At 34.5% G+C, this 26,318-nt stretch overlaps 1 protein-coding gene across 5 annotated transcripts in view; it reads left to right on the top strand.

Moving 5' to 3' along the window:
* LOC145688018 (uncharacterized) overlaps window positions 1-26,318 on the top strand; it is a 553,165-nt gene that overhangs the window by 416,283 nt on the left and 110,564 nt on the right. The gene's annotated exons all lie outside the window — the stretch shown is intronic.

Here is a 26,318-nt window from a genome sequence, read left to right as displayed (position 1 = left end):
AGGCTGATAACAAATGTAACCGAAGAATTTAAACAACTGGTGTGATTTTTGTAGTCTCAGTTAAAGTGTGCAGATTTATATAGGCCTAATACATTTAGTACTCAAAGTATCTTTGTTTGTTTATGAAAATATTGAATTTGTATAATTCTATCGTGATTATCTGCAATAGCTACTTAATCTTTTGTTGTTTTTTGTGTACTAATTTTCCGGGAGAAGTCCCCCGGCACTTCCTTTTAATAAGAGGGGGTATTCGATAAAGCGAAAGTCTCGGATGGACGGCGCCCTCCCAGAGTATGTGACCGCCCCCTTTTTACATAGCCAGTCCACCCCTGTTTTCACCCTTATTATTCCTCCTGCAATTTATTGGTTTGTCATTCCAGTTAGCTAAGTTTTTATTATTATTGTTATTATTATCAACATATAAACTTCGGAGAACTCAAGTACGTAATGTCCACGTTTCTGCTCCATACAATGTAATACTCAGCATTTAATTACTTTTTATAACTCTTCATTCAATGATCGAATAGTGTGCTACTCACGATTATCATCGCAATCACCTTAAAGATATTTCACCATTTCGCACGTTTCTTTTTATTTATCGTTTACATTTCATAACTTCGTTAGTAACATAACCCCATCCAAGTATATAAACTAGCCATCTATTCTGCTTTTTTTGCTCCGACTTTTATAACTGTCACAATCTCAATCCACTCAGCCACCATTGTTTTAATATTTTTCGCATTTATTTTCATTTCAAATTATTGCTACAGTTTTTCCTTATCTTTTTTAACATCATGTTAATTTTCGATTCAGATTCCACAGCGGCAGCCATATCACGTGAAAAGCAAATAGACCTTCTAGTTTCTATCAAATTAATCTGTTTCCTAATCAAATTCTTCTTCGCTACCTTTCTAGATAGTAAATGTCATTAAAAAGCAACATTTTTGTCGAGCACCTTTTCCAACTTCACTATTCTATAAATTTCTTGCATTCCAACTTTCAACTGTTCATTCATATGTAAGCACGGAGTGTGATCTTTCATTTCATCCTAAGTATATTTCAGATTGTGTAGTTCAATCAGTTAAAAGCCTTTTCTAAATCAACGAACACTACATATTCTTCCTTCTCTTTACCTAAAAAGCTTTCAGCTGCTTTTTTCGACGGAAACTAATTCACTGTACTATGTCTCCTTTCAATTATGACTGTTCAATTCCCTTACTTCTCCGTCTATATGATCTCTTTCATATTCCAGCAGATTTTTTGTTGCGTGCTAGGTGAAACTTATACATTGGTGTAAAAGCATTTTAGGTTTGTCAATATAGTATAATACATCGTCCGATTAGAACAAAATTCGCACCGCAGAATGTATGCCTGTAGAGGGCGTGCTGACCTTAGTTTGAAGGTCCCAACACACGGGCAACCATAAACAAGAGGTTGATTGTAGTGTCTGTAGAAGTTATGCTGTCACTAGTATGAAGGTTATCGGAGGACAAAATGCGTCTAGTTAAGTGTGGATCATTCTCAGGACGACGCCAGTGAACGTGTGTTGTACAATTGTCTTCGAGCGTACTATATACTGGCAACGAGAATTCGGACGGTCGCTCGCGTGTTATGTCGTCTCAGTGGTCCATCCGTATACACGATGGAACGCAGAATGTTTCCATAGCCTACATACCCTCTTCAGTGTCTTTGTGACGTACCAAAGTGCTCCTGGAAAGAAGGACCATTCAGGCCACCTAAATGACAGGACGGTGACCGTCAGTACAATCAGAGCCACCATGGTTATCTGAACACTAAACACAGTGACCACACGAACACTAAAGATAAAGAATCGATTGTTTAATATTGATGTAGCACCCTCCGTTATTTTGTATGATTAATCCTGATAACTTATCATTGCCAAGAATGTTTTTTCCTTATATCCGGAGAGACTCCATTGGAGAGGCAAAGAGAAGATGATGGTATTGAGAAATGAGAGCAGATACTGTCTTAGATTCAGCGATGGTTCTATGCACTGCGTAAGTCGCAAATGAGAGAGAAACTCCAATGTGTCCTCATTCGTCATGTAGAATCCACACTTCATTTTCTGATATTTTATCCCGCTCATTTCTGGTCTTTATTGAGGGGAATATAATTAGTATGTCGTGATTCATAATGTCAATCCTGTCCTTGGAACTTATCTGGACACTTTCTGGGACCTTACCTTTCAGCAGAATATCGTGCATTTCCATACCGCCTGGTGAGCTCAACGCGCTTTACGTGGTATATGCCTTTTACTTAACCTTCTAGGTCTCCGGAAGTTCTATGGATGCAATGTTGAAACCAATACCACCTAAAATCGCCTCATTCTTGTATAACAACTTTGGGTCAGATCCACGAATTCATACTGTGTGTTCTGCAATTTGTTTGTGTCAGTATAGTCCTATAGTCCTCATACACCTGTATTTAATTTGATTTTTAGGTAACAAAGTATTAACTCTCAGTAAAAAGTCTTATGGAACTCTTTACTCATTTGATTATAAATTCCGGATGTTTATGTTTCTCTTCTTCTCCAATATTCTTAGAACACGCAATAAGTACATTATATGGATTTTCATAACTTGTCCCTTAGGATAGCACCATTTTTGTCATACAACTCAATGTATTCCTTCCATCTCAAGGTGGTGGTAGAGCGTTCACCTCAGGTGCTTGAGGTCCCGGGTTCGATCCCAGACCCCGCCAAGTGAACTTTGTGGTGGACAAACACTGTGTGCGTGGGTTTTCTCGGCGTTCTCCCGTTTCCTCCCACTTTCTTCATTCCACCATTTCATCCATTACTCATCATCACCGTCTCCTTTAGCCTCACCGGCATAATCGTGGGACGTAAAATTCAAAGATTTCATTTCATTTCTCCATCTCAAGCTGCATTCCACTCGTTAAAGACTAATTTCCATCCTTAGTTTCTAAATTATCGAAGTAGTTTTACCTTATTATCTTTCTATTTCCATTGAATTTACAAATCTGCATTTTCAGCTATTGTATGTTTCACCCTTTTTGTTGATTTCCCTTCTTAATTCACATTCAACATTCTACGCATTATTTTACATTCTTCAGTGTAACTTTCTTTCCATACTTTTATTTTACTAGTTTTCTAAAGTTTTGACAAGCTTTTAATTTTGTGGTGAGGAAATTTCCGATTGGTTTAGCCATTCAGGCATGCTGTACGACAATTACGACCTACGACAATTACGACCTGCGACAATTGCGATCAACTCAAAGTGTCAAAAAAAATCCAATAATATATGAAAAATAATATTACTGTTATTATATAATCACAGCAACATTAATGATATACTGCCGATTTCTCCCACACTTGTGAACAAAGTGGCGTCCCAGGGGGTAAATTTTTACGCGTGGTTTTGAGAAAAACGAATTTTTATGGTGTTAAAATATATGTTCTTCGTTACCAACCTGATGCAATTGATAGCTTCTATTCTCCTCGAATAAATTATTTATTTGCTTATATTCTGTATATGAGAAATATAAATGATGCTCCATAAAGAAGGCAAGTTTTGAAATGCCCGCCATTCCTGTTCTAGTGAATTGGCAGCACTGAATGTTACATGATTATTACCTGTTGTCTTTGTGGTTAGTAGTCGCGGAGTGCCGAATAACGTGTGATCGTCATCTGTCTTCTGTTTAGGTAAGAATGGAGCGCTCACCACATTTGTAGTAAGTTTTCACTATGACAATGTGCTGTTCCGTCGTGAAGCGCTCCATTCTTACCCATACATAAAACAGATGACGATCACGCGCCATTCGGCGCTCCGTGACTACTAACCACAAAGACAACAGGTAATAATCATGTAACATTCAGTGCTGCCAACTCACTAGAACAGAAATGGCGGGCATTTCAAAAGTTGGGTTTTTATGGGACACCCTTTACAATGTCAAGTAGCATAGTGTATCTATTGCAGTTTTATTTCCGTTAACAGTGACGCATTTAATTCTGAAAGTGACTCACATACTACTTGAAAATATAACAAATGAATTAATTAAATTAACGCCTGGAGAACAAAAATCTAGTTATTGAATAGATCGTTCGGATCTCAACTTAACGCATTAGAAAATAATACTATTCTTGTTGATTTTAATATAGTATTTTAAGTTTAAAAATAATACACTCATGAAGGAATTATTCTGCATTTGTTTGGAGCGTTTCCATCACACGGAATAAATAAGAGCATGAAAAAGTCTGAAACCAACTGCATTATGCGTCCTTAAGTTTGTTTTCTTTATTTGTTACTTCGTGAATCCTTCAACTCCCTCGTGACTAGATGGTTGGTGCACGCGCCTTTGGTGTTGGAGAGCAAGATTCGATTCCCAGTGGGAGCTCACATGGTTCGGATCCCATGCCAAGCTGTAGATTCACGTCTCATATGCCTTCGATGCCGAAAGAGATGCTAAATTCGAAATCAACTAACCAACCTCATGAATCCTTGTATATTTGTATGTTGTAGCAAGGAGGATTCTTTTCCTTTTTACTTATTGTAGTAAGAGATCTAAATACTTAATGTGATAATTCTATATGCAAGAGTTTATTTATGAGTAGAGTAAACTGTAAAATAGCTACGTATATACGAGTCGCGTCCAGAAACTTAGTTTCCCTAGGTCGGTAAATGCAAAGAAGACTCAGTGATCTTGAAATACTTATTGACACAGATACAGAGCAGGTGATACTGCTGTTCAACATAATTTATCACCGGAATTCAGACACTTGTCATAGTGTGGGATCAATTTTTGTATTCCGGTGCCGTAACAGTCAGTCGCCTGGGAGGAACCAGTGAATGACAGCCGTCTGCAACTGTTCATCACTATCAAAATACTTATCGGATGGGAATTTCTTGAAATGTAATAAAACACTAAAATCACTCGGAGCAAAATCCCGGTTATACGGTAGGTCGTCAAGCACATCCCAGTGGAATGACTACAGAAGATCGGTTGCCACCCTACGTAGCTCGGATCTCTGAGCGATTTCTAGGTCTTCTTGCTACCTCAAGGAATTCCCATTCGGTAAGTATGTTGATAGTGATGAACAACTGCAGACGGCTGTCATTCACTGGTTTCACGGTTACGACATCGGAATACAAAAGTTCATCTCATGGTATGATAAATGTCTGAATCTCAATGGCGAATATGTTGAAAAATTTTATCACCTGTGCTGTATCTGCAGCTATAAATGTTGTATTGTCACTGTGTTTTCTTTGTATTTAAAGCTCTAGGGAAACTTGCTTTGTGCAGGCGCCTCGTACAAATTCTATAACATAGGTTGCCAGCAAAAAATCACCGTTCTCCACTGGAATCAACGATATGTATAACATACATACAGGTAGTTATTATGTGCTATTTTATATTGCATAATTAATCATGAAGATGGAGAAACAGTAGTTGTATTATTATTTTGTTCATTTGTTTATTTGAGAAAATAAAGTAACTAACAAACTAACATTCAAAGTCTAAATTCAGTTGTTTAGAGACAGTTTTCTTGTAGCTTAATCTTTCAGTGGCTTTTATTATTGATTATTGGTTCGTCACCCCTAACGTGGTGAATAACTCATGGCCACGTTTCATTTTAAGAAAACAAATCAATATGCTATAAAGAAGGAAAGTATTAAAGTCAATACTCAGATTGCCACAAAACAGAAAAATAAATATGACTTCTCAAGGTTTATTCTGAAGATAGGAGTAGTTTTATATACTCAAAGCAAGACTAAAAGGAAACGAAACGAAAATATTATTTTAATTTTACAAGGTTTTATATATTTAAGATTGATTTATGTGAAAATGAAAGCAAACTGACAGAACACAGTGTTGTTTCATACTTTATAGTAGAATAAATAAAACTTGTCAATTTAATTATTTAATATATTTTTCAAGCAAATTAGAACTTATGAACCAAGTGACTAGGATAAGTGCACGGCACTGGAACTCAGTTATAAAGTAGCTACAAACACACATTAGCTATAGCATTGAAATAATGTTTAGAATGACATAAGAATTGTAAAATCCTTTATATGTAAAGTTCTACACGTTAAGACAATAGTAAATTATGTACACAGCAAAAAGTAATGGTGTTAACTCAATTTTAACACGGGCTAGTGGTCCATGTATGACTGTCACTTTAACGTGATATTTCAAGAAGACCAATGATCTGGTGTTAATCATGTCGCAGTTAACACAGGACTGGTGTTACGGATTTGACACGGAAATGGTGTTGAGCTGTGTGAAAATAATACTGCTGCGGTATTGCAGAACTAGGTAAATGAACAAAGAAACACAGAAATAGCAACAGCGTCACAATGATCTTTCTTCTTATTGTTAGTAACATCCCAGCTAGCATGGTGGACGAAAGCCACTGAGATACTAACATTAATAACTGTATTGTTCGTCAGTTCGGGTTCCATTTGAAGCTATAGGTCCACATCTCATATAGCCTCGGTGTTAAAGGGACGTAAAACTCAAAATCAACAAACCAACAAAGAAAAAACCTTGATGATTACAGTGAATCTAATAAACTGCAATATCAATAATCATCATCCCAGCCAGCAACAAGCAACAGTCATCATCATTCTCAAACAGTGTTGAATTCAGACATTTTCACAAGAGGGGGAATGTGAACTCTTCGGGGAGGGAAGTTTTTCATTATTTTTGCAAAGAAGCAGCATATTTAACAATTCCATTCGCATGCACATCTTACTTAATATTTAGACTAATTGCGGATAAATATTCAATGTAAGATTATAATTAAAAAAGCAATCGTTTAATTTTATCTAAAACGTTAAATAATTATAAAGATTGACAAAAATATTTTTAGACTAAATTTTAGTTGCTATTTACAATAGTTATTTTTGTTATTATTTCATATTTACTGTAGTTACTGTTTGTTATTAAAGTAGAAGTTTGGTAAAAGAAGATTTAAAATAACTCAAATTTTTAATTTTCCTAAAACAAACATACATAGAAATATTTTAACAAAAATTTCCCATTCTTTCTCACACTTCTGATTCTAAACCAAGCGTATTCGTCTTGACTTCTTTGCTGTATATAGATCAATAACTTCGTTTACGAAATCTTCAATAGGATCTTCGTCACCTTCAACAGCAATTTTTCACTAATATACCGGTACTACTATTCTATTGATAAAGTCTTTATAAATCTCAAATCCAGGGGGACAACTTTTCCTCCCTGATCCCACTAAAATGATGCCCTCTAAATCTCACCCTCTAACTGACTTCAATTTAGTTAAAGAAATGTGTGTTGACTTTAACAATTGTAAAACACACTTACGTCTGTTATTTCCGATGCGAAAAATGGGATTTAGGTCGTTCTATTTCAAATAATGCAAGAACTGTTAATTTTCAAGAACTGAAGTGTGCTGACCAGAAATCATATGGAATGATCGAAGGATCTTTCCTATTTTTCATTTCCTATCTCAATCTGTGCTAGTGCTACCTACTAATATATAATATAGGGCTAGAGTATAGTACCTATTAAAATACAAAACTTTCATCAACAGTTGACTAGTACAGGATCTAGGCCGGGGGGCTAGCCCCCAACCCCAGTTTTTGAGTGACAAAAATAATTTAAGCTATTATTGATATATTTTTGAAAGTGTATGGTAAACTCGTGATATACCTATCATAATCTGAGGTCTGGCTGGCTCCCCCAGTTTTTACCTTCTACACTGAGAAAAATGTGTTCTCCGGACAGCGGTATATTGTATAGAAAATATACGGTATCCTCTTCTTTACTACAGAATTGAGTACGGAGCATACGTTATGCGTAAGCTACATGGGCACTGCCCTTAGATGTTACATCATACTGTTGCAGGATGTCTGACATCTAACAGTTTTCCATATATCACATGCATATACTTATGTTACCTTCGTCAGCTATATGTTATATACGTCCATTTGTATGTGAGATCCTGACCGCCTATATTGTTTCACACGGAAAGTACGTATAGATGGAACACTTATACGGAAAATAATATAAATCATGCGTTTTCAGTTATACGTCTGCTGTACTTTAAGTCCAAAAACTACAGGAATTACTCATGTAACCTATCTTTTTAAGTACGCCACCTACATTTTTTTTCTCAGTGTAGATCCACCTCTGCCGTTGGCAAATTCATGTTCTTCCAAACTCACTCATAGCGTTAAGAAACACAGGTTTTATTGGGCATTTGGTATTCTATCTTTCATGTTACAAATTTAATATTTGTATTCAATGGGTCTGCGTCGTTTTTGCTGAGAGATTGGATTTCGTCTGCACGTGCACGGAAAGAAAAGCAGGTAACTGAGTGAAGTAATTTCTACATTTTGTGATTGAAATGTTGATTTTTTTCCGGGGGGGAATGAATTTTCTTCGGGGAGAGATTCCTCCCGGCTATCCCCTGAATTCATCCATTTATCTCAAATGCATGTCAGTAGGGAATACACCACCTGCTGTGAGAAATTCGATCACCGCACGCTGCTTCAGCCGCTCTAACTATGTTAATTGTCGCCCGGGGCAAGAACTCGCTTTAGCGCCTCACTGACCAACCAAACCAAAACGCTTCCCCAAATATTTGCCCAATTTTGCGCCCTCCCAATCCGGCCCCCGGGACACAAGTCTCGTCCCCCCCTAGTTACATCACTGGCTCTGACATATTGCTCTTACATGCTGCCATGTTTCCTGCTATAGCTTTTGGACCCCAATGGTGACCTGTTTGAAACCTGCAACATATCAAGAGAAAAGTGTCGTGAATACAATGAACTGGTATTCACAATAAAATATTTGTTTACATCCTAGAGAGTAAATAGGAGGCATTACTTTACAGCATTGTCTTGTACTATTACTTTCTGAAATTGTAAACAAAGATTAAAGTTGCGACTTACGGTACTAAAATAAGGTATACATAACACGGTCAGGGTGTGTAGAATGACTCAATGGTAGATCGCTCATCTCAAGCGTAAAGGAATCTTGATTGAACTTCAAGTCACATGACATTAAGAGAGAACGTTATATCCGTGAATTTCTCGGCCTTCTTTAATTCCCTCCCACACTTTTATTCCACTAATTCTTTTAAGTCATTCACTTTCATTATTATATATCATTTTTGGCCTAGAGAGGATGTTAAACAAAAGATTTCATGTCTGTATTTGCCATGTGGACTTTGAATACTGTTAATTAAAATATGTATATTTGAATGTTTTTAGTTCATGTGACAGAATATCCGTATTAAATTACATGGCAAAGTAATGGTTACCTGGAATTTTTCTATTTCGATATGATCATTTTCATTATCTACTGCAGAATGATCATCACACAAATCTATTTGCAGTTGTGTAAGAAAGAAGACATAAAAATTAATAAAAACGTCCGTAGTCTGCTTATCATGTAAAACTTTTAAAATGTCTTACGTCCTTAGTATAGAATCCTTTCATAAAATCATTATCCTGGATACTTTTGCCGTAGTCATAAGTGACATGTTTCTTGTTTCAACAGGTATGTATGAATATTGCGATTTGTCAGGGATACAAGGACTACCTTTGAATTAATAAAACGCTCTTTATTGGATATGGAGACCGTCTGTGGCTCAATAGCGCCTCATGAAACGTTCGCGCACTTGCCTAAAAATTTGCTGTTGACTAACTAACTAACTCTATGTCATATGGAACCCGGAAGTTCAATTCCACGTTCACAAAGGCTCTCCATTGACTCCTATCCTTAGCCAACTGGATCCAGTTTCTACTTTATATTCCTGTTTCTGCGAGATCCATGTTAATATTGTCTTCCCACCAGAGCCTAGATGTAACTATTGGTCGTTTTCCTATTGATCTTCCAGTTAAGACTTTGAAAGCGTTCCTACTTTCTTCCATTCTGGCCACATGACCTCCCACCTGAGCCTCCTAGACTTGATGACCCTAATATTGTTTGGTAAACTGTGTAAATTATGCAGTTCCTCGTTATGAAGTTTCCGCCATTCCCCATTCCCGTTCCTCTTGGGTCCGAATATTCGTCTCAGGATCTAGTTCTCAAACACTTTCAGTCTATGTTCTTCCCTCAGAGTAAGCGACCATGTTTCGCAACCATACAGAACAACAGGCATGATTATCGTTTTATATATTTTAAGCTTCAAATTCCTCGATAGAATTCGCGACGACAAGAGATTTTGAACTGAATAATAACACGAATTCTCTGCTTTTAGTCGACATTTAATTTGCTGCTGATTTATTCTTTAATGTACTATGTGCGTGTTATGAATTTTCCTTGTTCAGAATCCCTTTATGCTACAAGTCTTATGCTACTCAGGTTTTATTTAATGAGTTAAAATTTCATATTAAGATAAGCTGCTTTCAATGCGCTATTTTTTTAAGAGATGCTACAAACGTAACATCTTTCTCTTGACTTGACACGCATCACAAGTTCCTAGTATAAGAGTTCCGTAAAGCCTCTATATTGCTAAGCTCAATTAAAGTATTTCAGCAGAAAAATAAAAATCATGTTCCAATTTGTCTTTATTCTAGTAAAATGTACTTTTTGTAGGCCTAAATAACCAATTTTGTGATCGATGTCAGCTTACGTGTTCACCGCTACGAATTCAAATTTATTCTATAGTAGCTGAAATACCCGTTCTTCGCACGGCGAAAGGAAAATTTATGCAACATGTTGTGTTTTAAGATAAAGAAATGAGTGAGCAAATAAGGATGAAAGAGCAATGCCTTTGGCGTTGCCTCTGTCAATGTGAGTATAATAACTAAATTAACAAGGAATAGCATCATCTTCGAATTTGTCCCTCTCAATATGAGTAAAATAAAAACTAACAAAGAGCAATTCTCAAATGTTATCGGAACTGTCACCAATCAGTTTGGTGATGCCGAAAACTATGGATTCAACACTAATATTGGTCATTTAGACATGCTCTTCTTCACACCACTCTTCAACTCCCATGACGATGAGATCTAAAGTTCTTCACGCCCCTCTATTGAAACCCGAACTGAAGTATCTTGTCACTTCTGGTTAGAATATTTTACCCATTTAGTATGTATTTCTACTATAGTTTCACAATGTGAAACGAATTTCGCTTGTTATTCTTTTCTATTTGGGCTTAAAAGAGTCCTTTGAACCAATAAAGGTAAAGCAGGGAGAATGGAACTCCTAGAAAATCTACCGAACAATACTAGTTCGTGTGGCCTCAATGAAATATATATATATATATATATATATATATATATATATATATATATATATATATATATATATTCATTAGTCCCAGGACCTGCCAAAAGGCAGAATACTTAATAATAATAATAGGCTAATGATGGCCTCAAACCAAACTTCAATCCTCCGAACCATAGAAGAGAGTTTTATTATTGAGTCACCGCTCTTACATTACTTAAGTAGTTTGTCAAGATACATTTGAAGAGTATATATATATATATATATATATATATATATATATATATATATATATATATATATATAAAGTCTGATCTGTTTCAGATAGTTATCGTTCATCTTTAACCGTAAATTTTATCCTAATATTTGAATTGCTTAAGCACAGAGAACGGGAATCCTCTGGAGTGTTAATAAAACAAAACATTAATCGTGGAGATTTCAGTGCTTATTCCAGTTGGTTATTGCTTGATGTTTCATCGAAATATCAATAAATATCTGCAAAATCATTGTCAAGTTTTATGGTGTTGCGATATCTATTCGTAACTTTATCTTGCTTATCAGAACGTTAATAACGCTTTAGCATGAGACAAGATAAGGCATGAATTCGCAGAAGTTTCAGTCGCAATAACTCTTCACATAAAATGTATCCTATCCTATGCACTTCTTTTGGTTTAGAGTCCAAAGAAATTACTCACATGGCAATTTTTTGAACTTGTTAAAAATGTTTTGTTAACAAAATATTTAACGAACAAATATTTTGTTGTCACAAAAAATAGTTCAAAAAATCTGCAGGATTGTCTCAATTTCTACTATATTATTAGCTCTTATAATGGAAAATATTTTCTCCAAAGGTGAGACACATACCAATGGATAGATCTCACTAATCTGAAGAAAATGACATTCTTGAGCGTAAATTCTCTGCATAGTTTTAACCAAAAATCAATATATATATATATATATATATATATATATATATATATATATATATATATATATATATATATATATATATATATATATATATATATATATATATATATAATTTTTATGATGCTAAAATTAAATGTCATTCTATCCAATCTGATGCAGTTCATACATCTTTATTGTTTAAGAATATTTATTTATGTAATGCCTATAAAATATACACTATTAAGTAGCATATCGACTGCGAACGTGCAAAACCTCACATCTCCCCTTTTTACGGAAGTTTAGATTTTGGTTGCATTCAATTCCCCACATCTGAATCTACATGTGTGCAAAAGCTTGTGAACGAATCCCCAATTAAGAAAAAACGTGAAAAACTAACTTTTCTAAAACCTCATATCACATATAAGTTTTAAAATAGAACGGTTTTATTGTTCTCCTGAAAAGTTTTGTTTTGATGAGTTAGGAGGTTTTTGCACTTTCACCGTTGATAATATACGTATCTCTTCTTGTTGGATTTATTTTAACAGTGGCACAACGCCTCTGTACGTCGTAGCACTTGGACTTAATGCAATTATGAGAAATCGACTTTCAGAAAGCTTGTACGCTAGTCTACAAGACATTGACACTGTCTACTGAAAGACTGTGACAAATAAAACATCGAGCAATCATATCTCATACATGTTCGATGAATAATATGCCAGACAAACTGTAGCTCAAAGGAATAGCAGTAGCTCTCTTTCCTCAAAGAAAGTTTGTATATTCTGCCATTATTCTGCTGAAATATAAGGTAATTTGGGGCACTCCCAACGCCCTAAGCATGTATACGTTCACACAGATCTTCAATTTATACATACAAAAATGATCTCACGCACAATGGTACTTTGGACATTCCCCCCATAACTACACCCTTTGCATCCTTCGGAAGAAATTGTGGTGTCTTTAATTATCCACAAAAGCTAATTGTACGTGAAGTCGGGGAATGCCGACACTTGGTAGGGGCACTTCCGACACTTCTCGTAAATTATATTTAAAAGGTATAAAACAAAATAGTACACTTCTATACGTAAGTATCATGTAAGAGGAACATTTAAATACTTTCATCATAGGTAAATTTTAAAATTTCTAAATAATGAAGTATAAACTTAATGCAGAAAATGTGAATTTATATATGCTAGTAAACAAAATAGCCTCCATCGATTTGCTCGCTTCCTGGATGGGACAGGTTGGAACTATATTTCAAACTTGATATTTTAAAGTTGGAGCATAGCAAACACCTGTGTTAAAGATAATTAGGAGAAAGTGTCAATATTTTGGGTGGTGTCTTAATTCCGGGTAGTCCGTTGTTTCACTTGAATCATGCTGCATTCTGAATGTGTTACTGCTACTGCGTATAGCAGAAGACGCCTATCGGCCATTAGACGCCTTCTGCTCTCCACATTAGCAATAAAATGCAGGAAAATCCAATTGGACACTTTGGACAAAATATAGACACTTTTCCCTATATGTTAGCTTCTATGTGTTAAAAAAATCTGATGTGAAACTGATATTAACAAATCACAGATTTATATTGCAATTTTGACATACGAAGAACAGATTGTTTCCTTCTTCAGCGCACTTCTCATGGAACCACGTTTTACAGTTTGTGCATTCCACGCAATCACCCCCGTCAACACTACCGTAGTACCACTTATTACAAACTCCATAATTGTCTTCAGAAGATCTTTCCACGTTTTGGAATTTACTTTCATTTCAAGATTATTCATTGCTCAAGCTTAAACTTCTTCGACACTTTTCTTTTATTCTTTCCGATTTTTGTTTGTAGTTTGCTGGCCTCTTTCGAGAAGTCGTAGTTTCCTGACTTTTCTTCTTCATCTCAAGAATATATTCCGGAGAAGTCAGCAACCGCCCGCCAGAAAGAACCTGTAACTTGTTTCTCACAATTTTCGGGGCAAGCTTTTGTTGTGTCGGTGAAAGCTCTTGAGCCGTAATACTTCTAACGCTGCTACAGGAATTATTGGACAGATGACTGGTCTCTGGTTCATGGTAAAACATTCCTCAGTACAATTATTACCTTTTAAAACCATCCACATCAATATTACAATAAATCACACTGCAAGAAATCAAAACTGATGAAGTGTCGAAACTGACCCAAATTTCATGTCGGGAGTACCTCGAAATGACATGGCTACAGTTAGTGAACTATAATGTAATATGGAAACACTGCGATGAGGAAGGTAGGTCACCGTCGTTCGGACACATGATGCCCAAGTAACGTAAAGAGCATTGTTTTTCATCTTCTTTTCGCTGAGGGAATAGAAAGCTTAGCTACGTGAAACCTAATTTTATATGACGTTTTGTAACAAACAAATGTTCATACATCTTATTTGATTTAAACAGACGTAGAAGATCAACAATAACTGAAAAACGACGAGATGCGGACACAACATATTACACATTCCAACGTTCACGACGCTACTGAATTCATTTGTCTACCACGAGGCTCAAGACAGCTGCAGTGTTGCAAGCTTACAAGTGTCGGGATTCCCCAAACGTCGGGAGTGTCCCAAACCACCTTAGCACGCAGAGTTGTCTGAAGTAGTATGACCTCGGCCTCTGGAACTTCACTGCTTAAGTTTATTCAATGAGTATTCTGGATTAATAAATGGACACCAAATCTGAGACCACATATCAAAAGAGAGTGTTCTAACTCTCCAGGAACTAGATTAAAAAGCTATGCCCAGGTTAAGTCATAATTTCAAACAATAACAAAATTAGGTAAATCAACAACAGTAAGTATAGCTTTTTAAAAATGTTTTAGAACATAAGATTTTCTTAGCAGAAAATACTGTCAGAGTATAATTATGCTTCATATTTAAAAAATAAGACATTTCTGTTACTTTCAGACATATTAGAGTTTCTCAATGTGAATATATCCTCAATTGAATCTATTTGGATGAAAATGTAACATACAATAGCATGAAATACATATAAAGAAGCTTAACTTATTACTTCATATGTAACTTTTAACTCATTTCTTGATGTTAAAAGTACAATATTCAATGAGTTTCTGTATCCCAACTGAGTTAAAGTCGAAATTCAAATAATGATATGCATGTTCGAAAAGATTATCCGAAAAATCCTTTTATTTCTCAAGCGCTTTACCTAAACTACAAATGTGTTGTGTTTGCTTGAAGAAGATTCTCAATAAGGATGTCTACATAAGAAGAGATGGTGCTTAAGGTAAGCATGTCATGTTTCACACCAATTTGAAGTATAATATAGATCAATTAGTTATACATAGTAATATTAAGAGGCCTAATCAGTGCGAACTTAAAATACCGCCAAATTTACAGTAATTATGTGATATCTTCAAATAGATAAAAGATAATCGAAATGTGGAACAAGAGCCCGCTAGACAATATTATTTTGCATGAGATACCGTTTTCACGAGTCACGTAGTAGAAAATAAATGCTGATTTTCTAAATAGCTGAATCAGTCGTGATAACGGCATCTTAGGTAAAATAATATTGTCTAGCGAGCTTTTGTTCCGCTTTTCGATTATCTTTTATCTATTTGAAGATATAACATAATTACTGTAAAATTAGCAGTTTTTTAATTTGGCCGTGATGGGGCCTCTTAAGTATTAGTCTTGAGGAATTCAAAATACGCCTGTAGGGATAAATAAAAAAAAGGTTGTGTAAGAAATAAGGAACAGCTAAATTAATTTAAAGTTATTTACTGTGGTCGAAGAGTATACTAAAAGAAGAAAGTTCTGTGGATGTAAACGATAGCGTTCTCTGTATGCAGATAGTAGAAAACTAATTTGTCAATCTTGTTAACACGTGCCCCCTCCAGACAGGCTTCCAGGTGCTTTGTTTCCTTTATATAATCCTTTTCTTGCTTAGGTTGAAAATATGCACCTTACACTCCATCAGAGTCAAAAAAAGAAAAAGAAAAAGAATAAAAAGAAGCACAAAGTATGCATTTTGTTCAACCAAGCAGATCGTTTTGTGAAACTAAAGGAAAACCTTAAAAGTAGTAATATGACTAGATGCCATAATGCAAAGTCCTATATGAAATAATTCTTGACATAGACATTTAGACTAGAGTAATTAGAAAACTTGTGCCGAAAATGCATATAATAGTGAAAAATAATAGTTTATTCTTTGTATCAAAAATTACTGTTGATAGTGCTGGAAGAAGAAATCGTATGCTCAAGTAATAATGCAAAGCACATTTGGCAGAATTTCTTTTGTATTTGGACAAGTTTCTCATTTATAATCTTAGAGCTTGGGTGGTTTATGAAAATCGTACATAACTGCTTTCAAACCATGTTAGTAGATAAAATAGGTTGTGTTACAAGAGGAAGATTTTAACTCCCCCTTCACAAAATATTATGGAAAAATTAATATTACTATATCAATATATTTATTCAAAAACCATTCGCTGTTGAAACCATATGACTGTGGGTGCTTGGACCCTCCTTGATTATTTTTTGTGTATACCACTGGATAAAATGTTAACTTTTCTGGTAACTAGTTATGCGAATTTACACATCTAGCACTATTCAAGAGTCAATTTTGTTGCGTTTATGATCAGGCTTGGTTTGCTTGTCCAATCACCAAAAGTATATGCTAAACTATACTATCAACATTAATGTTACCAGTATCATTTTAAAACTTGTTTTTGTTTCTACTTCGTTTATTATTATCTATTTCAATAACACTTTTCTCTCTTTTTTGTCTCCATTCTCCTAATAATCTTGTTATTGTTTCAGGACAGATTGATAAAACATTTAGTTTTCAAAGAAGCATTAATAAAATCTTTCTACATGGTAAGATGATATGTGTATATACGTATATATATATATGGCTGTATTGGTAAGTTAGAATTTATGCTTATTTAAAGCTCCTCTATTTTCACTATGCCACTCTACATCTGATACATATTTCCACAGTGTTGTTTAATGCAACTATTTTTTGGCTTATTTGAATCTACCAGAGAAACTGCATTATGAGTTACACCTTCAAAAGGAGCTTGGGTTTCCCAGTAGTCGCACTCTGCTTATACCCTCCAACAAAACACAATTAATAAGAGAATATCAATTATAGATTATATGTAATATAATAATATTAATGATGTTCTAGCGAGAAAATCAAGAAAAATTATGTAAAGGGAACGTTCCTAGATTTGTGTATCACTTTTGATTAAAAAGTAAAATGGGCATGAAAGCCGGACTTATTTTAAGCCAATTTGTATCATGATGATTTAACAGATCTGATTTTACTCTTTTAAGAAAAAAATATTCTATTCAATAGAAATCATGATCTTGTTGTATTTGTATCGTATGTTTACTGGCGTTAAAACGAAAGACCTGAAATTCACTGGAAGCTAGAATAAAAAGAAAACCGAGAAGTTACTTCAGAAGAAAACCTTGAACTGTTCTCAGTTGTCCTCTATGGACGAATCAAATTGCAATACACAGAATTTTACTGCCAAAGAAACATTGCAAATTTGCAATGGCTTTCTGTGTTTCACTTAATAATTTTCTGTTTCTCCATATACAGACACAATTTAATGAAATTACACTATAATCTCCTGAGTAGTGTTACTTGTAATGTATATTCTGGTCGCCACTTTATTCCGTGAAACAGAAATTAAAACATATCATAGAAATGATTGACCGGAATTCGACATTCCTTTTCTACACCGAGACTATATGAGACAAGAACTGCTGCTAAAAATAGGACCCTAACCACTACTTATTTCTTTTAATCTTAAGTAAGCAACCTACAGCGGATCGGACGCAGGACCAAGCATGAAAGCACGCTCGTTAGCCAGTAGCCACTTATCTACGATGAAGAGGAACACGTTAGGACAAGGGTAGCCGATCCCACCAACATATTTTGAATGGCCCACAAGAAGCAAAAGCACTAAGATTTGAATTTAGATTGACTCAGTTTCCTAAAGTTTAGCTCATTTTCGACATTCAGGGTGAATTTAATGACGTGTAGGTGAGCAGGATTAGGTCACTTGTGAATCTTAAAGAGAGAAAATAAGCAGTTCAAAATGTTTCTAATATCTGGATGTCTTTTAGTATTATTTCTTGTTCATTGCATACATTGTTTTCTAATTTAAACTACGTACAAAAGGGTGGCTTTTAAAGTTAAAACTGAATACACCCTCTTAAAGTTTAAATATTTTAGTATAAAAAGCATTGTTATTAGCTATGAAATTACCTTACTTTTAAGTTTATAGAAGTTTTCAGCGCATCGTAAAAGTTATTTATGGTAGCTCTCCATGTAATTTCTAAACAATATTTTAACTTCAACTCAAAACAAATTTTGGCTATCTCTGCGTTGAGATATTCCTTGAAGACAAACCTCATTCTTGAAGGTAAAAGGAGGGGAAGGTGATGATTGGTAGGCGATATTAAAGAGGCTAATTCTTACGTCAGAAAGAAGACGTTAGCAGATCGTAGTGCATAGATGCTTCTAAATTTGTGGAAAATGATCCATTGTTGACGGTAGAATGTTTACTATGATATTGAGAATAAGGTATTAGCCCACATATTGGTCAAATGGCGCCGTCTCTCCATGAGTTGCAATATGAAATCCTTTCTAACCAAATATATTCTCCTGAGTTCCTCACATCCATTACCACCTCTTCCGGCATCTCGATTACTTCCTGGCAGGAAAGAACTTCTCTCAGGACCGGGTGATGCAACGTGCAGTTGAAAACTTCTTCGCATCTTAGACTGCATACATCTTTTGTCACGGAGTCAAACAACTGACTAAATGACAGAAAACTACTTTGATAAACTGGTTATTGCAGCTTTCATTTTTTTAGACCCTTATAAGTGACACACCTCACTCAGATATTTCAATCGTACTAATCAAATATTTGGAAAATTCGTCTTCCGGTCTAAATAGACTACTTCCAGTTTAGTACAGAAGTTGAAAATTTCGGGCAGTTTGGTATTGACACACATATCAGAATGTTAAACGTGGAACCTTTCCGCCGAGTACGAACGCATACTGGATTTTCCCGGCTACCTCTGTGCCTACAAACACACACACATGGCCGTCACTGCAACAAAACAGAAAAGACTCTCATCACTGAATATACATTGTCACGACACTCTAAACTCTGCCGATACCAGCTCATATGTTCTCGTCGAATTGTAATCGTGCTAGAGGATCACAAGAACCTAGACCTTTCTCCAACAATGAGAGGCACGGTGTTGTATCTAATTGCACTAATAGTTGCTGTTCTGTCAGCTACAGCACATGAACGATGTGCCTGTCCATGTGCTTACTGGTGCATTACAAGGCCACTAGCAGGCATATCTACTGCAGGAACCCTCTAAATTCCATTGTGTACACTACCGATGGACCACTGATACGTCACAACCCAGAGATTCGCAATTTTGCGTTACGACCATCCGCCCGCTCGAGCTTCGCTATATGAACACATTCGAAGTCACTTAGTTGCACAGTATGCGTTGGCTGGCACAATCTTGATATTGCAGACACGGATTGTGACCCACTGTAACGACTTGTTTACACACAATTACACATATCGAGTTGTTCAACACATTGAGTGTTGCTGTGTAAAGCCCTAGCAGCATGTCCGCTACAGCCACCTCTACAGTGGCCAGTATGCTAGCAATTTTAAACTAAGATCAGTATTCCTTCTACAGACACATTTCATAATTACGAATTTCCTTCAAATCAGACTGTGTATAACAGGGTATTCTTAAATTTGTTTCCTCCAGTGTATTTTTTACACATCTTGCTGCTCCTTTTATGCTATTATATAGTTTTCTTGAATCTAAACGTGATGATACATATTTTACAACAACCTTGAAATTTCAGTTAAAACATTGGTTAGAGTTTCATATAAATCGATTTAGCAGCTTTTGAGTTACTTAAATGTTTGTACGTGTCATCCTTTATATACAGGGTGTAACGAAAAGGTACTGCAAAATTTCAGGGGTGGATTCCTTATGGGTAGACAAGTAAAAAAGTTCATATGACCATATGTCGGGAAATGCATCGTTACAGAGTTACGACCATTGAGCCGCCTGACGGTGTGAAATAGTCACATTCTGGTCACTCCTTAATGTGACTCAATATAAACCTCAATATCTCAGCCCCTAATTAAACTAGGAAGATAATTTTGGTATCTATGTATTCCTAAAAAACGTAGCTTTCCGCCGAAATGCATTTTATGTATGTGGGGTACCACAGTATAGGATAAGGTACATGCTTTATTTGTATAAGTTTTTTTCGGGGAAGACAGGGCTAAATTTTAGGGGTGGATTCCTTATGAGTAGACAAGCAAAAAAATCATCTGTCCATATGTCGGGCCATTGAGTCGCTTGATGATGTGAAATAGGCACATTCTGGTCGCCCCTTAATGTGACTCAATTTAAACCTCAGTAGCCTCCGTGGTACCTATCCATATACATCAAATACATATCGGCCGAAATCTTTATCCTTCAGGAACACATTGACAATAAATTATCTTCCTAGCTTAATTAGGGGCTGAGTTATTGATGTTTAAATTGAGTCACATTAAGAAGTTACCAGAATGTGACTATTTCACACCGTCAGGTGGCTCAATGGCCGTAACTCTGTAACGACTCATTTATCGACATATGGTCATATGAACCTTTTTGCTTGTTTATCCATAAGGAATACACTCCTGAAATTTTGCCGTACTTTTTTGTTACACCCTGTATATTATAGAATGTTGATATTCTGAAATATGTGAAATTTCCAATAAGTTATGATATTAAACCACAGAGAACTCTGTTTTCTATTATTAAACACAATATACCTGTTTGTACACCTTGATGCTGTCAATATAGACAAGGTTTTAATTTATTTAATGTGGTTTACACTAGAGTAACAGGAATTATCCGAGAATAAAGTTCCTAACAGAACACCTGAACAAATGTTTGTCATTAGAGCACCTCGAAATACCCCGTTGTCAATATGCAATTATTTTATGTTTATGTTAGAGCCAGAAAGCGGGAAATAATTACACTGGTTTTGCGGGTAGCTAACGATGAATTGATTACCTCTCACAATTGCCAGCGTTGCAAAACATTTTCATTCATATGAAAGAGTGTGTGTTCAGTTGTTCTAATTTAAACTTTTCTCTCTCTCTTGTTCTCTGAATCTGCTCGCTGTATTTGAAAGGTTATGTGAATATTTTTTTCATCACAAGTTGCTAAAGATCTCTTATTTAGTATGCATGAAAATACTGTAGTTATGTTTGTTGTTTCTGTTTAGTATATGAACTGAACAGAACGATGTAACTAATCGTCAGTTTGTCTGAATATAACATTGAATATAATCTTCATTCTGAAATACTGGTAAAGTAGAAATATTTTAGATGCAGTAAGAAAATGCTCTTGGTCTGGCTTGGGAATAAGATGCAGTCTTGCCTGCTAAGAAAATTAGGTCACTGTTGATTGATTGTGGTTGGACTTTTCTTGGAACACAAGCATGGAATCCAGGTTGCATTCTAATTGCAACGCCACCTTCGCTAAACTAAATGCTTATTAAAATAAGCAGAAATGAATCATTCAAGTCTATCTTAAAAGCAAACATAATTCAAGTTGATAAATATATGTGTTATTACAAAATATGAATGTTACATTTTGTTTCTTGCTGGCTTCCAAAGCCGATTTTATATGTATATATATAAACAACGTTCATAGGTAACCTCTTTTTCCTAGAAATGTCCGCATTCCGGTTTTTGGATGTAAAAAAGAATCACTAAAAACCCAATGCAGCAACTTTTAGCTTCAATCTTAATCATATTGTGACAACTTCAGAATACTTTCGCCTACTTTCGTGTTTTCCTTTATTATGCCAAAGGCGATCTCTAATTCAAATTATTCCGAGAGGCAGCGAGTAATTCAGTAGCTTAGGTCACGATTTAACATAATCATAACAATGGACAATGCCTTTCTTAATAATATTACAGTCAAATATTACAGTATTGTTTCTATGTTATAAACTATGAATGTTTAAGACTTCATGATTTCTTTCATTTTTAAAAAAAAGTAATAGAGTTGATTTCGTTTTTGGTATGTATTTATTTTCTTAATTGCTCTATTTTTCTTCTTCTGATGGTATAATTTAAATAGTAGCTGATTGTCTAGCACAAAAATCCCTCAGATTCGTTTGCTGTATAGCCAAAAATATAATACACATAATTTTATGTTTTCTTATTGATTTATGGGTTGTTAAATAATCATTCTAGTATTAGTAGTGATGTCCAACTAGTAACTCTTATCATATTTGTTTCAAACCGCATTTGTTTGCAGTCTTTTAACACATCATGAACGGTTAGGTATTTGTCAAGTTTGCTTTGAAATTTCAATGATTTTAACGTCCCTTTCCAGCAGCGAGGTCATGTGAGATCAGGTTTGTTTTAAACACTACAAGTTACGGAAAACAAATACTATGAACACATGCAGTAAACAATGCTTCTTTATTTTTAGATACTTGATAATTTAACACAATATACCGTTTATTACATTTTTCCACACTACGAAAGAGATGGTCATATGTTGAATAATTTACTCAAGCGGTAGAAATACTTAATTAAAATTCAATTAAACCGTAGAATTCAAAAGCACAATATCAAACTCATATATTTAAAATTATGTATATGACATGTGTTATTATGATATATTACTGAACTGCCAGTGAAAGAGAGCATTGACTAGCAAGAGAGGAACCACATGTAAAAATAGCCAACATGAAACTTTTTACAAACAAATTTAGAGTTGAATGAACAACTGGTATACTCAGAATAAAAGGGCGTATCTGCCAACTGTGGAAGAAGATATAAATTTACACGAGAGAAATAAGTCAGAATAATTTTAAAGAATAAAATCGTAAACCAGACTGAATCCCAGGTACAACAGATCAAATACATAAGCAGAAATGTCCAAAAAGTTTTTAAAAATATATAAAATGATGCAGAAATATAAGAAATAGAGAATTCTAGAAAACGAAAAGATATTACCACATTAGAACAATGCACAGAAGGAGATATCTGTCATTTAAACAATAAGAGCGAATAAAGAATAGAATAGAAAGAATAGAATGGGAAAGTCTAGGCAAAATAATAGAATTTACAACACAAGTTACGTAAACAAAGATATCATGCATTAAATTCTTCTGAAAGACACCAGATTGAAGATTCGATCTATATACAATGCATAAACTTAAATCGGTCACAGCTGTGATGAAGATTAAATAAATATTAACAGAAAATTCATGTTACTGCTAGTAATTAATCTCTAGGGAAAAAACTCAGTGTAAAATAATAGGTATATGCTACTAGAAAAGGAACATTGGATCAGGTAAGTGGGAAAAGTTCAACTGATAACAGCAAACACTGCAGTAATTTTATGAAAGTCAAATTGGAAGTAAGTAGTTTGCATATATAAAGTTGCAAATGTCAAACTCCATTATGATCGTAATTCAATAATGATTCTGTAATAAACTTCAGTACGTCTAAAAATTACAGAAACACAGAAAAACAACCTGTTTTACAAAGTGATGTATGTATGTTGAATATGCATCTTCATTAAATAATAAATACAACTTGTCGGTAAGATATGCTGCATGTTTTTATTCAAGCTTTGATTTTCATTTATTAGCATTATGAAAGTTTAGCATTTGAGTCGTATATAAATACAGTTGCTTTGCGCGAATAACCTCACACACCACATTTTAGAAAATTCACATTATAGGAGGCACTTGTAACATAGAAACATAGAAAAAAAATAAAGCTTTGTAGTTAAATAGAGCCTTGAAAGCTTTTGTTGTTGTTTATTTGCTACCTTTAAATCATTTTTCTTTTGTTTTTCAGCACCGTCAACACAGTGCTTGGAAGTTTGAATCAGGAATAATTTCTACAAATAATTAAGAGCCAAAGGTTGAGTTTCTCCACTAGAATCAGTTAGTATGGTTTCTTATGGCAGGCCATATATAGTGTAGATATTTAATTGGTAAAAGGATGAGAAAGGGAAAATTGACACTGTAATGAATGAGATGACAATCTATGAAGCTTGGTTATCGTCAGAAATAAAAGCAAGATTTTCCACTACAATTTTTGTTTCTCTTTGGTTCATTTCAGTATTGAAAACGTTCAATACGTGTTAAACATCACTCTAAAGTTCATTAAAACAAAATTATAATAACAAAAACGCATAGAAAACTGTTGTATCCTTTCCACACATCTTACTTCCAGGTCAATTATTACGTATTCAAAGTTTTCCTGTTTAATATTTATAATGCTTGACATTAACTTCATTACATTACATGCAGACTTACAAATTAAAACATATATAACATAAGTCATAGAACATTTTCTACAAAAGTGATATAATACCACAGAATACATGAAATATGTAAAATGTTGTATTTGAAGTTGTTAATTTAATATAAAAATATTCTAACTTCAACATAAATTGAGCATAATTAAAGCTGAAAGCTTTAATGAGGTTTTATACTTGATATGAATTCTTGAGAATGCCATACCTAAACACGGATTCCGAAATGAACCGAATACAAACATAAACTATCAGTTAGTTACATTTCTATTATTTTTTTATTTACATGAAACGAAACTTTGGTTTAGCTTCCCACGGTTATGCACTTTAGGCTAAAGTAAGTGAATGATTAATGGAAGTAAATGATTCTTTTGCGAAAATTTCGGAAAATGCAAGTTGACGAGCAACACGTACAAATAAGTGGTCATGCTAAATGTTTTAACTTAACCATTAGAATACTATGGCCATCTTGCTGTTGGTATGTTAATTTTCTAACAATTAAGAATCCATCGAACCAATTCATGCTAAGAAACTTGCTTTGAACTTATTGCAATACGCTAAATTCTTGTTAACGAATGTATTACTATCACTGATGGGTTTTCATACTTTTTGACTTTCTCACAACTATGCACAACACACATTTTATTTTATTTCCAACCTCTTTAAGTCCGTGATTATTTTCGATTATTGCACATAATTCTTCGTACAACTTCAATTATTTCACTATAATTAAAAAATAAAATAAAACATTCACTAATTTTATATCGTTACTATTCTTCATTTGTTGGTATTTTCCTCAATTTCGTGTAGCTTTCACCTTGTCAAATTTATTTTTGACAAATGAATAAAGTGTTAACATTAAATACATATATGCTATTCTAGTAACAGAATTCAACATCGTTCCGTGGGTTTAAAACAGTACTCCCTATCCTCCCACTTTATTATTCCACAAATTCTTCCATCATCATTCACTTAGCTTAATCATCCGTCTCCCGTAGCCCAAAGGGCATAATCGATGGACGTTAAACTGACAGACAGACAGACATTTTTTTTTTAAAAAAAAACCTTAATTCTGCGCTCTTGTCGAGTGACGAAAAAGCTTAAAAATGAATAATAACGGAATGAAAAGAAAAGTAGTATAATTTGTTAAAAATAATTGTAAGTTTTTCGAAGAGAAACAATAAAGCAAAAAGAAAAAGAATTATTCTTTAAATGAAACCAGAAATACACTCAAAATACCTACATACACTGCCTTACACCAACATTAAGCGTCATGACGCAAAATACGACCGAATTCGTAACTACAGGCAAAATCTAATCCTCAATTTTGTATAAAGTGATTTTAGACCAAAATACTAAATACAGAAGTCAACTATATTCTCTTAAATATTTTCATATTAAAGGGTAAAATTTTATATATAACACTAGGTACAGGTATCCTTTCTGTAAACGTTTGATTAACTTTCACGCCCTTTCTATACTACTATATAAAACCAAGATCATTTGATTACTTCTGTAGCTTTCGTGCAAGATGACTATGTCGTTAAAAGTGAATTCTCCTGACGACTGCTGGTGTTTCGTCCTTTGTCTGCTGCAGATTGTTTCAACATCTCTCCTCTTGAAGAGCAGGAAACATTTATCGATCATCTTAGCCGGCTGTGTCAATACATTCCATTATAAATCTCGCAATATATAAACCGGCGCCACTAAGCTTCTTTAAGAGTAAAGGGCACAGAGAAGAAATATGATTGTGTAAAAACAATTCAACAAAATATTTTTACAATTCACTTAATCAGATTATAATAATTTTTTTGTATAAAA

Source organism: Thermobia domestica, chromosome 6 (genome assembly GCF_964235325.1).
Source record: "Thermobia domestica chromosome 6, izTheDome1.hap1.1, whole genome shotgun sequence".
Classification (NCBI taxonomy): Eukaryota; Metazoa; Arthropoda; class Insecta; order Zygentoma; family Lepismatidae; genus Thermobia; species Thermobia domestica.
The sequence above is the reverse complement of the archived record's forward strand: the minus strand, read 5'-3'. Positions and strand labels throughout refer to the sequence as shown.